Raw genomic sequence first — 11,947 nt, 5'->3', positions numbered from 1 at the left:
AGTTGTAATCGTTTGTGGACTACAGTACTGTTCTATTTAGAATGGCTGTAGCGGGTTGTCTGGAGACTCTGAAATCTCGGTTGGCCTTTGACTCTATATGGCTGCGTTTACACAGGCAGTCCAATTCAGATCTTGTCCCTTTTAATGTGTGAAAGGCAGAAAAACACATGGAATCTGATCTATTTTATACCACCTTCATATGTGGATCTCAATCCTGACACAAACCAGATCCTTCATATACAACCTCCGAACTTGGAACATTTTGCTCTAGTGTTTTCTTGTTTGCACGTTAACCTGCCGTTACCATGACAACCTCACCCAGAAAAAAAACGTGACGGAACAGTGACCTGGAAATGAGAGCATTGCATACATAGAGATCCTATCAAATTACAAGAGGGGAAATCTCATAAACCCCTCAAAAGTTCCAGAATGGGTTTGAAAATTGGCAGCCATATTGGTCAGGGAGAAATCCAAACCAGTTTAATTGGATTGAATGGCAGTAGCGCCATTCGCTATTTATAAAAGCACTTAATATGGGTTTTATACACATTTTCTGTATAAATAGCATCTAAATTATAAATATATGTAAACAGACCATAGATTTTTCCCAAGAACACAGTGTCTTCCATCATTCTTAAATGGTTAGAAGTTTGGAACCACCAACACAATTCCTAGATGTGGCCGTCCGGCCAAACTGAGCAATCGGGGGAGAAGGGCCTTTTTCAGGGAAGTGACCAAGACCCGATGGTCGATCTGACAGAGCTCCAGAGTTCCTCTGTGGAGATGGGAGAACCTTCCAGAAGGACCACCATCTCTGCAGCACTCTACCAATCAGGCCTTTATGGTAGAGTGGCCAGATGGAAACCACTCCCCAGTTAAAGGCACATGACAGCCCACATGGAGTTTGCCAAACGGCACCTTAAAGGACTCTCAGAACATGACAAACAAGATTCTCTGGTCTGATGAAACCAAGATTGAACTCTTTGGCCTGAATGCCAAGTGTCACATCTGGAGGAAACCTGGCACCATCCCTACAGTGAAGCACGGAGGTGGTTGCAACACGCTGTGGGGATATTTTTCAGCGGCAGGGACTGGGAGACTAGTCAGGATTGAGGGAAAGATGAATGGAGCAAAGTACAGAGAGATCCTTGATGAAAACCTGCTCCAGAGCACAGGACATCGCACTGGGACGAAGGTTCACCTTCCAACGCAGGAGTGGTTTCCGGACAAGTCTCTGAATATCCTCTAAGTGTCCCAGCCAGAGCCTGAACTTGAACCCGATCGAAACATATCTGTTAGAGACCTGAAAATAGCTATGCAGCATCTCTCCCCATCCAACCTGACAGAGCTTGAGAGGATCTGCAGAGAAGAATGAGAGAAACTCCCCAAATACAGGTGTGCCAAGTTTATAGCGTCATACCCAAGAAGACTCGAGGCTGTAATCTCTGTCCAAGGTGCTTCAACAAAGTACTGAGTAAAGGGTCTGAATACCTATGTAAATATGATACATATTAAATATCTAAAAATATGTTTTTCCTTTGTCATTGTGGGGTTTTGTATGTAGAATGATGAGGGGGGGGTAAACATTGAGTAAAGTACTGAGTAAAGGGTCTGAGGACTTATGTAATTGTTCAGTGTTTTTTTTATTTTGAGTACATTTACAACAACAAAAATCTAAAAAGCTGTTTTTGCTTTGTCATTATGGGATGTTGAGATTTACGGCTGTAACGTAACGAAAGGGGTCTGAATACTTTCCAAATGCACTGATATTTAACGATTTGTTAATCAACACTTCCCATTTATTAAATTGGTGAAATTATTACATTGAGAATTTAATTATTATTACGGTCTTTATTCGCTTAGCTACTTACTTGTTCTTTTGTTGTTGCGGTTAACCTGCAACGGAGCATTTCATTACACTGGCTACTCCATCAGGTGTACTCCATCGGGTGTACTCCATCAGGTGTACTCCATCAGGTGTACTCCATCGGGTGTACTACATCGGGTGTACTCCATCGGGTGTACTCCATCGGGTGTTCTACATCAGGTGTACTCCATCAGGTGTACTCCATCAGGTGTACTACATCAGGTGTACTACATCGGGTGTACTCCATCAGGTGTACTCCATCAGGTGTACTACATCGGGTGTACTACATCGGGTGTACTCCATCGGGTGTACTCCATCGGGTGTTCTACATCAGGTGTACTCCATCAGGTATACTACATCAGGTGTACTCCATCGGGTGTACTACATCGGGTGTACTCCATCAGGTGTACTCCATCGGGTGTACTACATCGGGTGTACTCCATCGGGTGTACTCCATCGGGTGTTCTACATCAGGTGTACTCCATCAGGTGTTCTACATCGGGTGTACTCCATCAGGTGTACTCCATCAGGTGTTCTACATCGGGTGTACTCCATCAGGTGTACTCCATCGGGTGTACTCCATCGGGTGTACTCCATCGGGTGTTCTACATCGGGTGTACTCCATCGGGTGCTCCATCGGGTGTACTACATCGGGTGTACTCCGTGCTCCATCGGGTGTACTCCATCGGGTGTTCTACATCGGGTGTACTCCATCGGGTGTACTCCATCAGGTGTACTCCATCAGGTGTACTCCATCAGGTGTACTCCATCAGGTGTACTACGTCGGGTGTACTCCATCGGGTGTTCTACATCGGGTGTACTACATCGGGTGTACTCCATCGGGTGTACTCCATCGGGTGTACTCCATCAGGTGTACTCCATCAGGTGTACTACATCAGGTGTACTCCATCGGGTGTACTACATCGGGTGTACTACATCGGGTGTACTCCGTACTCCATCGGGTGTACTCCATCGGGTGTTCTACATCGGGTGTACTCCATCAGGTGTACTACATCAGGTGTACTACATCGGGTGTACTACATCGGGTGTACTCCGTACTCCATCGGGTGTACTCCATCGGGTGTTCTACATCGGGTGTACTACATCGGGTGTACTCCATCAGGTGTACTCCATCGGGTGTACTCCATCGGGTGTACTCCATATCGGGTGTACTCCATCGGGTGTACTACATCGGGTGTACTCCATCGGGTGTACTCCATCGGGTGTACTCCATCGGGTGTACTCCATCAGGTCCATCAGGTGTACTCCATCAGGTGTACTCCATCAGGTGTACTACATCAGGTGTACTCCATCAGGTGTACTCCATCAGGTGTTCTACATCGGGTGTACTACATCGGGTGTACTACATCGGGTGTACTCCATCGGGTGTACTACATCGGGTGTACTACATCGGGTGTACTCCATCGGGTGTACTACATCGGGTGTACTACATCGGGTGTACTCCATCGGGTGTACTACATCGGGTGTACTACATCGGGTGTACTCCATCGGGTGTACTCCATCAGGTGTACTACATCGGGTGTACTCCATCAGGTGTACTCCATCAGGTGTACTACATCAGGTGTACTACATCAGGTGTACTACATCAGGTGTACTCCATCAGGTGTACTACATCAGGTGTACTCCATCAGGTGTTCTACATCGGGTGTACTCCATCGGGTGTTCTACATCGGGTGTACTACATCGGGTGTACTACATCGGGTGTACTCCATCAGGTGTACTACCACTACAGGTGTACTCCATCGGGTGTACTACATCGGGTGTACTACATCGGGTGTACTCCATCGGGTGTACTCCATCAGGTGTACTACATCGGGTGTACTCCATCAGGTGTACTCCATCAGGTGTACTACATCAGGTGTACTACATCAGGTGTACTACATCAGGTGTACTACATCAGGTGTACTCCATCAGGTGTACTACATCAGGTGTACTCCATCAGGTGTACTCCATCGGGTGTACTACATCGGGTGTACTCCATCGGGTGTACTACATCGGGTGTACTACATCGGGTGTACTCCGTACTCCATCGGGTGTACTCCATCGGGTGTTCTACATCAGGTGTACTCCATCAGGTGTACTACATCGGGTGTACTCCATCAGGTGTACTACATCAGGTGTACTACATCAGGTGTACTACATCAGGTGTACTACATCAGGTGTACTCCATCAGGTGTACTACATCAGGTGTACTCCATCAGGTGTACTACGTCAGGTGTACTCCATCGGGTGTACTCCATCGGGTGTACTCCATCGGGTGTTCTACATCGGGTGTTCTACATCGGGTGTACTCCATCGGGTGTACTCCATCGGGTGTACTCCATCGGGTGTACTCCATCAGGTGTACTCCATCAGGTGTATATGACAACAAACTAAAAAAATTGAACTTAGAAGAGAAGGAGGAGAGCAGCCAGGAAGAGAGGGAAAAAGATGGCCAGCTTTGTGGGTAGATTGTGTGAAATATTGAAAATACCAAAGTTCCTTTAAATTATGTTAATCTATTAATCTCACGTTAGCTGTTAGAACTGATACAATTAAATTAATCATTAGAGGTTATAACTTATTCCATTCTTAAGATATGTTTTTTTTGTTTGTTTTTGTTGGCTCATGTCTCTTTTTATATTCATATAGCCTTGGGCACGTGCTAAACTCCAGGTCTGCTGGCCGAATCCGGCCCGTGACACATTTCCATCCGGCCCGCGCAATGATTTGAGTTGGCAATAAACGTTGCCCCGTTTCCATACAGCCCGCGAGATGCGCTGCACTACAAGTGCCAGCATGCACTGCCAACGTGCTGCACACCAAACGGCAGTGCATTACCACACACACACACCTCTCCTCCCAGACCGACACACGCCCCTCGACATGAGTCAACGACATTTATTATACTGCCAAAAATGTACTACTAAAGTGTAAATAGGATAATTTTGGTCGTAAAGTCAGTCTCGTCCAAAACTGCATCACAACAAAAAAATAAAGGTTGAGTTTGTTTCAATCATGCCAACATGCCCGCAGCTGGCAGCACACAAGTAATCATCCATTTGGAGTGCAACTTTACGCGACCCGATCATAATGCCTGTGGTAAATTTGGGTTGACTTTGGATATCCCTATGTGGCTAGTTAGGGACCATCTGTACATTTTAGAATGTACATGGGACAGAATGTTACAGTTCCTATAGCTCCACATTTCAATGACTTAAAAACCTCAAACCAACTATACATTGTAGAAATTCATATACAAATATTGAAAGCATTTAATGGGGACTACTGAAAGATGTGCAACATGAAAATACTGTCCCAATTACATTGTAATGTATTAACGGATATCCAAAGTCAGTCTTCCCACCTGCGAACACACACACACACACACACACACACACACACACACACACACACACACACACGACATCAAATCACACAAACCACCCCGAAACCAACTCACGTCAGGGCCACTTGCATTTCTTAATGAACCAAATCTAAAATGAGGCCAAATCAGGAAGTGGAAGTCGCCCTTTAAAACGAACTAATGACATGTTGCACCTCTACCTTTCTACCTTTTCAGATGAGCCAAGGAGGAGGACAGATGAGAACAGCAGGCCAGTGGAGCATTTAGAACAGCATCAGCCAGGGACAAATGGTAGGGAAGAGGAGGATTTAGGTGACCTAGGCACAAAACAAGTTAAACTACCCCAGTATCCCCTTGACCGTTTTGGATTGAAATACTAGAAACACACCAGACAAGACACAGAGACAGCAACAGAAGAATAGGATATCATGGAGAGAGACACCAGACAAGACACAGAGACAGCAACAGAAGAATAGGATATCATGGAGAGAGACACCAGACAAAACACAGAGACAGCAACAGAAGAATAGGATATCATGGAGAGAGACACCAGACAAAACACAGAGACAACAACAGAAGAATAGGATATGATGGAGAGAGACACCAGACAAGACACAGAGACAGCAACAGAAGAGAGAGAGACACCAGACAAAACACAGAGACAGCAACAGAAGAATAGGATATAATGGAGAGAGACACCAGACTAAACACAGAGACAACAACAGAAGAATAGGATATGATGGAGAGAGACACCAGACAAGACACAGAGACAGCAACAGAAGAGAGAGACACCAGACAAGACACAGAGACAGCAACAGAAGAATAGGATATGATGGAGAGAGACACCAGACAAGACACAGAGACAGTAACAGAAGAGAGAGACACCAGACAGGACACAGAGACAGCAACAGAAGAATAGGATATGATGGAGAGAGACACCAGACAAGACACAGAGACAGCAACAGAAGAATAGGATATGATGGAGAGAGACACCAGAGAGACAGCAACAGAAGAGACACCAGACAAGACACAGAGACAGTAACAGAAGAGAGAGACACCAGACAAGACACAGAGACAGCAACAGAAGAGAGAGACACCAGACAAGACACAGAAAGTGACAGACGAGGGCAGATGGAGAGAGAACAGAGGTGGATTAAGCACACAGTAGACTGTATCACTTCAGGGTGCTCTATATATTCTAATTAGTTGTATTTATTTGCACAAATTATAAGAGGTGAAATACAGACAGTGAAAAAGTACAAGTATTTGCAGGCGATGTGAAGCCAGTGAAATTACTATTAAAACAATTGTTAACTTTTACACTTTTTACAAACAGGACAGGAAAGAGAGAGGAGGGCAGATGAGAGAGACAGCAACAGACTACTAAGAGACAGCAACAGAGGAGGGCAGATGAGAGAGACAGCAACAGAGGAGGGCAGACGAGAGAGCAACAGAAGAGGGCAGACGAGAGAGCAACAGAAGAGGGCAGACGAGAGAGCAACAGAAGAGGGCAGACGAGAGAGCAACAGAAGAGGGCAGACGAGAGAGCAACAGAAGAGGGCAGACGAGAGAGCAACAGAAGAGGGCAGACGAGAGAGCAACAGAAGAGGGCAGACGAGAGAGCAACAGAAGAGGGCAGGCGAGAGAGTCAGCAACAGAATACTAAGAGACCGCAACAGAAAGGGCAGACGAGAGAGACGGGGACAGAAGAGGGCAGACGAGAGAGACAGCAACAGAATACTAAGAGACAGCAACAGAATACTAAGAGACCGCAACAGAAAGGGCAGACGAGAGAGACGGGGACAGAAGAGGGCAGACGAGAGAGACAGCAACAGAATACTAAGAGACAGCAACAGAGGAGGGCAGACGAGAGAGACAGCAACATAGAATACTAAGAGACAGCAACAGAGGAGGGCAGACGAGAGAGACAGCAACATAGAATACTAAGAGACAGCAACAGAGGAGGGCAGACGAGAGAGACAGCAACATAGAATACTAAGAGACAGCAACAGAGGAGGGCAGACGAGAGAGACAGCAACATAGAATACTAAGAGACAGCAACAGAAGAGGGCAGACGAGAGAGACAGCAACAGAACAGGGCAGACGAGAGAGAGCAACAGAAGAGGGCAGACGATAGACAGCAACAGAAGACACAGGAAGTGATGGATAGAGGCGGAGGTGTGAGCACACAGACTGTATCACTTAAAGCAGCTCTATGGGTTCTAATTACTGCACAGTGTAATATGTACTGTATGTGTGAGAAAAAGAGTGTGTTCGGGAACTGTGGGATTCATTAAAGGGATACCTTGGGATTTTGCCATTGAAGCCCTTTATCTACTTCAGAGTCATTTTTCTTTTTCTGTGTCCAGTATGAAGGAATTTTGCTAGCCAATGCTAACTAGCGTTAGCGCGATGACTGGAAGTCTATGGGTATCTGCTAGCACACCAAGAGCAGGTGTTCTTAGTGTTTTTGTACAATCAGTGAATATTATTATATATACTGAACAAAAATATAAGCACAACATGATTAATTAATTTGACTGAATTACAGTGAGGAAATCAGTCAATTGAAATAAATTCATTTGGCCCTAATCTATGGATTTCATATGACTGGGAATATATATATATATTTATGATATACATATGTTGGTCACAGATACCTTCAAAAACAATGGGCCTCAGGATCTCGTCACGGTATTTTTGTGCATTCAAATTGTCATTGATAAGCCCACCGCCACCATGGGGCGCTCTGTTAGCAACGTTGACATCAGTAAACACCATACCATAACCCCACCTCCACCGTGGGGCCCTCTGTTAACAACGTTGACATCAGTAAACACCATACCATAACCCCACCTCCACCGTGGGGCCCTCTGTTCACAACGTTGACATCAGTAAACACCATACCATAACCCCACCTCCACCTCCACCGTGGGACATCAGTAAACACCATACCTGTTCACAACGTTGACATCAGCAAACACCATACCATAACCCCACCGTGGGGCCCTCTGTTCACAACGTTGACATCAGTAAACACCATACCGTAACCCCACCTCCACCGTGGGGCCATCTGTTCACAACGTTGACATCAGCAAACCGCTCGCCCACACGGTTGGACGTACTGCCAAATACTCTAAAACTGCTTTAGAGGCGGCTTATGGTAGAGAAATGAACATTGCATTTTCTGGCAAAAGCTCTGGTGGACATTACTGCAGTCAAGATGCCAATTGCACCCTCCCTCAACTTGAGGCATTGTGTTGTGGGACAAAACTGCACATTTTAGAGTGGCATTTTATTGTCCCCCAGCACAAGGTGCACCTGTGTAATGATCATGCTGTTTAATCAGCTTCTTGATATGCCACACCTGTCAGATGGATGGATTATCTTGGCAAAAAATAAATGCTCACTAACAGGGGTGTAAGCAAATTTGTGAACCCCCCCCAAAAGGTATTGTATTTCAGCTCATGTAAAGTCACATGACTCATGTTACGTTTATATTTTTTGTTCAGTGTATAATACCAATATTGTTAAAAATCTCCCGTGTGTGTGTTATGTGTGTGTGTGTGTGTTATGTGTGTGTGTGTGTTATGTGTGTGTGTGTGTTATGTGTGTGTGTGTGTGTGTGTGTGTTATGTGTGTGCGTGTGTGTGTGTGTTATGTGTGTGTGTGTGTTATGTGTGTGTGTGCGTGTGTGTTATGTGTATGTGTTGTGTGTGTGTGCGTGTGTGTGTGTGTGCGTGTGTGTTGTGTGTGTGTGTGTTATTTGTTGTGTGTGTGTGTGTGTGCGTGCGTGTGTGTGTGTGTGTGGACTAGTAATCCATACCTGTTGTCTCTTTTTATGATTTTACATTTTTTAATTTAAACCTTTATTTAACGAGGCAAGTCAGTTAATTAAGAACAAATTATTATTTACAATGATGGCCTACACCGGCCCAAACCCGGACGACGCTGGGCCAGTTGTGGACCCGCCCTATGGGACTCCCAATCACGGCCCGGTTGTGCTACAGCCTGGATTCGAACCAGGGTGTCTGTAGTGAACGCCTCTAGCACTGAGAAGCAGTGCCTCAGACCGCTCTGGCACTCGGGAGCCACAATGGGATGTTGTTGTAGTGGGTTTAGCAAAAAGAGAGACATAGACATCATGGTGTGTGTGGTTGCTCCTCTCTACAAGTAGAAGCTACTGTAGTAAATGAGGCAGTGAGGTGACATCACCCTGAGCTAGCCTGGTCGCTCCTAGCAACAAGCCATGCTGTAATGAAAGACTAATATTTCTCCTGACAGCGGTAGTTTAAAAATCACTCCTCCTGGGTGAAACTACTTTGTCACGGTGATACAGACTCACACCTCTGGTTAGAAACACTTTATTCTCCCTCCATCTCTTCTTTTCTCTGTCTCTCCCGCTATCCATCTCTACATTACCTGCTTACTGTCGTCTCTAATCAACACCAGTTACTGCCTTCTCTCGCTCTCCTCTCTTCTCTCTCTCCCCCCCTCGCTCTCTCTCCCCTTTTCTCTCTCGCCCCCTCTCTCTCCCCCTTCTCTCTCTCCCCCTCTCTCCCTCTCGCCTCCCCCTCCCTCCCCCCTCTCCCTCTCTCCCCTTTTCTCTCTCCCCTTTTCTCTCTCGCCTCCCCCCCTCTCTCCTTCTCCCCTTTTCTCTCTCCCCCCCTCTCCTCTCTCCCTCTCCCCCCTCTCCCCTCGCTCTCTCTCCCCTTTTCTCTCTCCCCTTTTCTCTCTCCCTTTTCTCTCCCTCCTCCCTCTCTCCTTCTCCCCTTTTCTCTCTCCCCTTTTCTCTCTCGCCTCCCTCCCTCTCTCCCTCTCCCCCCTCTCTCCCTCTCCCACCCTCGCTCTCTCTCCCCTTTTCTCTCTCGCCTCCCTCCCTCTCTCTCCTTCTCCCCTCTTCTCTCTCGCGCGCTCTCTCGCCTCCCCCTCTCTCTCCCCTCTCCCTTCTCACAATGCTTCTCCTCACTCTGTCTTCCCCTGAGCTTTTTGTCTCGTCTCTGCAGCTACTAAACCCACTACAACAACAGACCCATTGCCTTTTTTATCCCTCTACTTTACCTTTCTTTCTTGGTTTCATTTCACCTTGTCGCTTCTGCTTTCTCAGAGATGAACACCTTGAAAATTAGCTGTGTGCGTGCGTGTCCCTCTCTGGAGAAAGGGGAGGGCGGGAGGAGGGAGGGAGGGAGGGAGAAAGGGGAGGGCGGGAGGAGGGAGAAAGGGGAGGGAGGGGGGGAGGGGAGGGAGGGAGGGAGAAAGGGGAGGGAGGAAGGAGGGAGAAAGGGAGGGAGGGCGGGAGGAGGAAGGGTGGGAGGAGGGAGGGAGGGAGGAGGGAGGGAGAAAGGGGAGGGCGGAGGGAGGGAGGGAGGAGGGAGGGAGAAAGGGGAGGAGGGAGGGAGGGGGGAGGGAGGGAGGAGGGTGGGAGGAGGGAGGGAGGTCTCCATGCAGGAATCGACAGGCGGGTTTTAATTGTGTGTGACACGTGAAATGAGAAACAGCAATGTGTGAACAGTCAGAGGTCCCAGGAGACCAGATGAGAATGATTCTCCATGCTCCTCGCCATGTGAAAGAGAGGCTCTAGCTGTCCTCTCGGTCATATGGCTGAATCACTCTCTCTAGTGTTGCCTTTCCATTCTCTACCACAGAGGGGGAAAAAAGAACTCGGGGCATTTCCACGGTAACGGAATGACTTTTGACATTAAAATGTTACTACTGGTTGCCAAACAAAAAAAAAAACATTGATTTCAAAGTTTAACAAACCATACAACTCGAGAACTACTTTGAACAATTTACACAGAATATGGAACTTAAGAACTGTGCAGATGCAAAAGTTTGGTAACAGAATTAGGGTTAAATGAGAATGAAAATGCAAGGGATTTTGCCATCGACAGCCATTCATATCGTTAAGCACAACTAACGTGCCGTTTCCCATTTAACAACAGCAACAGACATAAATGATGCTCAACTGCGACCACTGGCTGATGTGATTTATTAGGAGAAAAACAACGCAAGGAGAGTACGATATACATCTGTTACACACAACAACAACAACAACATATTTAAAAATAAGGGTTAAATCTCCCTCGGTTTACGGTGCCTTGTTTTCCAAAGACACTGGAATGTCTTGCTCTTAATTAATATTCTACGATGTCTGCAGGAAGAATGGGCTGTCAGCTATAGGACGTGACGTCTTGAGTTTGGGGGAGAATCCATTTTTGCTTTTGAACGACGGTAATTGAAGTGGATTAGCACCTGGTAACGGAATTACATTAACTGATTGATGTCTCACGGGTCCGTGATCTGTACTACATAGAAATGCATAATGATGGATATGAAGGTTATTCTCTTTCATGGTGATGTATATTGAATAGGTACACAAAGGTAGAAATGTACAATATCATCATTTTGAATATTTGGTAATTATTCTACACAATGGTTATTATTGTAATGAGCCTGGCACCATCCCTACGGTGAAGCATGGTGGTGGCACCATCCCTACGGTGAAGCATGGTGGTGGCAACATCCCTACGGTGAAGCATGGTGGTGGCAGCATCATGCTATGGGGATGTTTTACAGGAACTGAGAGACTAGTTAGGATCGAGGGAAAGATGAACGGAGAAAAGTACAGAGAGATCCTTGATGAAACCTGCTCCAGAGCGCCCAGGACCTCAGACTGGAGCAAAGATTCACCTTCCAACAGGACAACAACCCTA

The 11,947-nt window shown here is 46.5% G+C and overlaps 1 long non-coding RNA gene across 1 annotated transcript in view; it reads left to right on the top strand.

Moving 5' to 3' along the window:
• Positions 1-7,571, top strand: part of LOC135562791 (uncharacterized) — a 45,756-nt gene extending 38,185 nt beyond the window's left edge. The window contains exon 2 of the long non-coding RNA XR_010460108.1: positions 5,451-7,571. This is a non-coding gene — a long non-coding RNA (uncharacterized LOC135562791). The remainder of the gene's footprint in view (positions 1-5,450) is intronic.
• The last annotated feature ends 4,376 nt before the right edge of the window (positions 7,572-11,947 follow it).

The sequence above is a fragment of the Oncorhynchus nerka genome, linkage group LG20, assembly GCF_034236695.1.
Source record: "Oncorhynchus nerka isolate Pitt River linkage group LG20, Oner_Uvic_2.0, whole genome shotgun sequence".
Classification (NCBI taxonomy): Eukaryota; Metazoa; Chordata; class Actinopteri; order Salmoniformes; family Salmonidae; genus Oncorhynchus; species Oncorhynchus nerka.
This window is presented reverse-complemented; position numbering and strand designations above follow the sequence as displayed.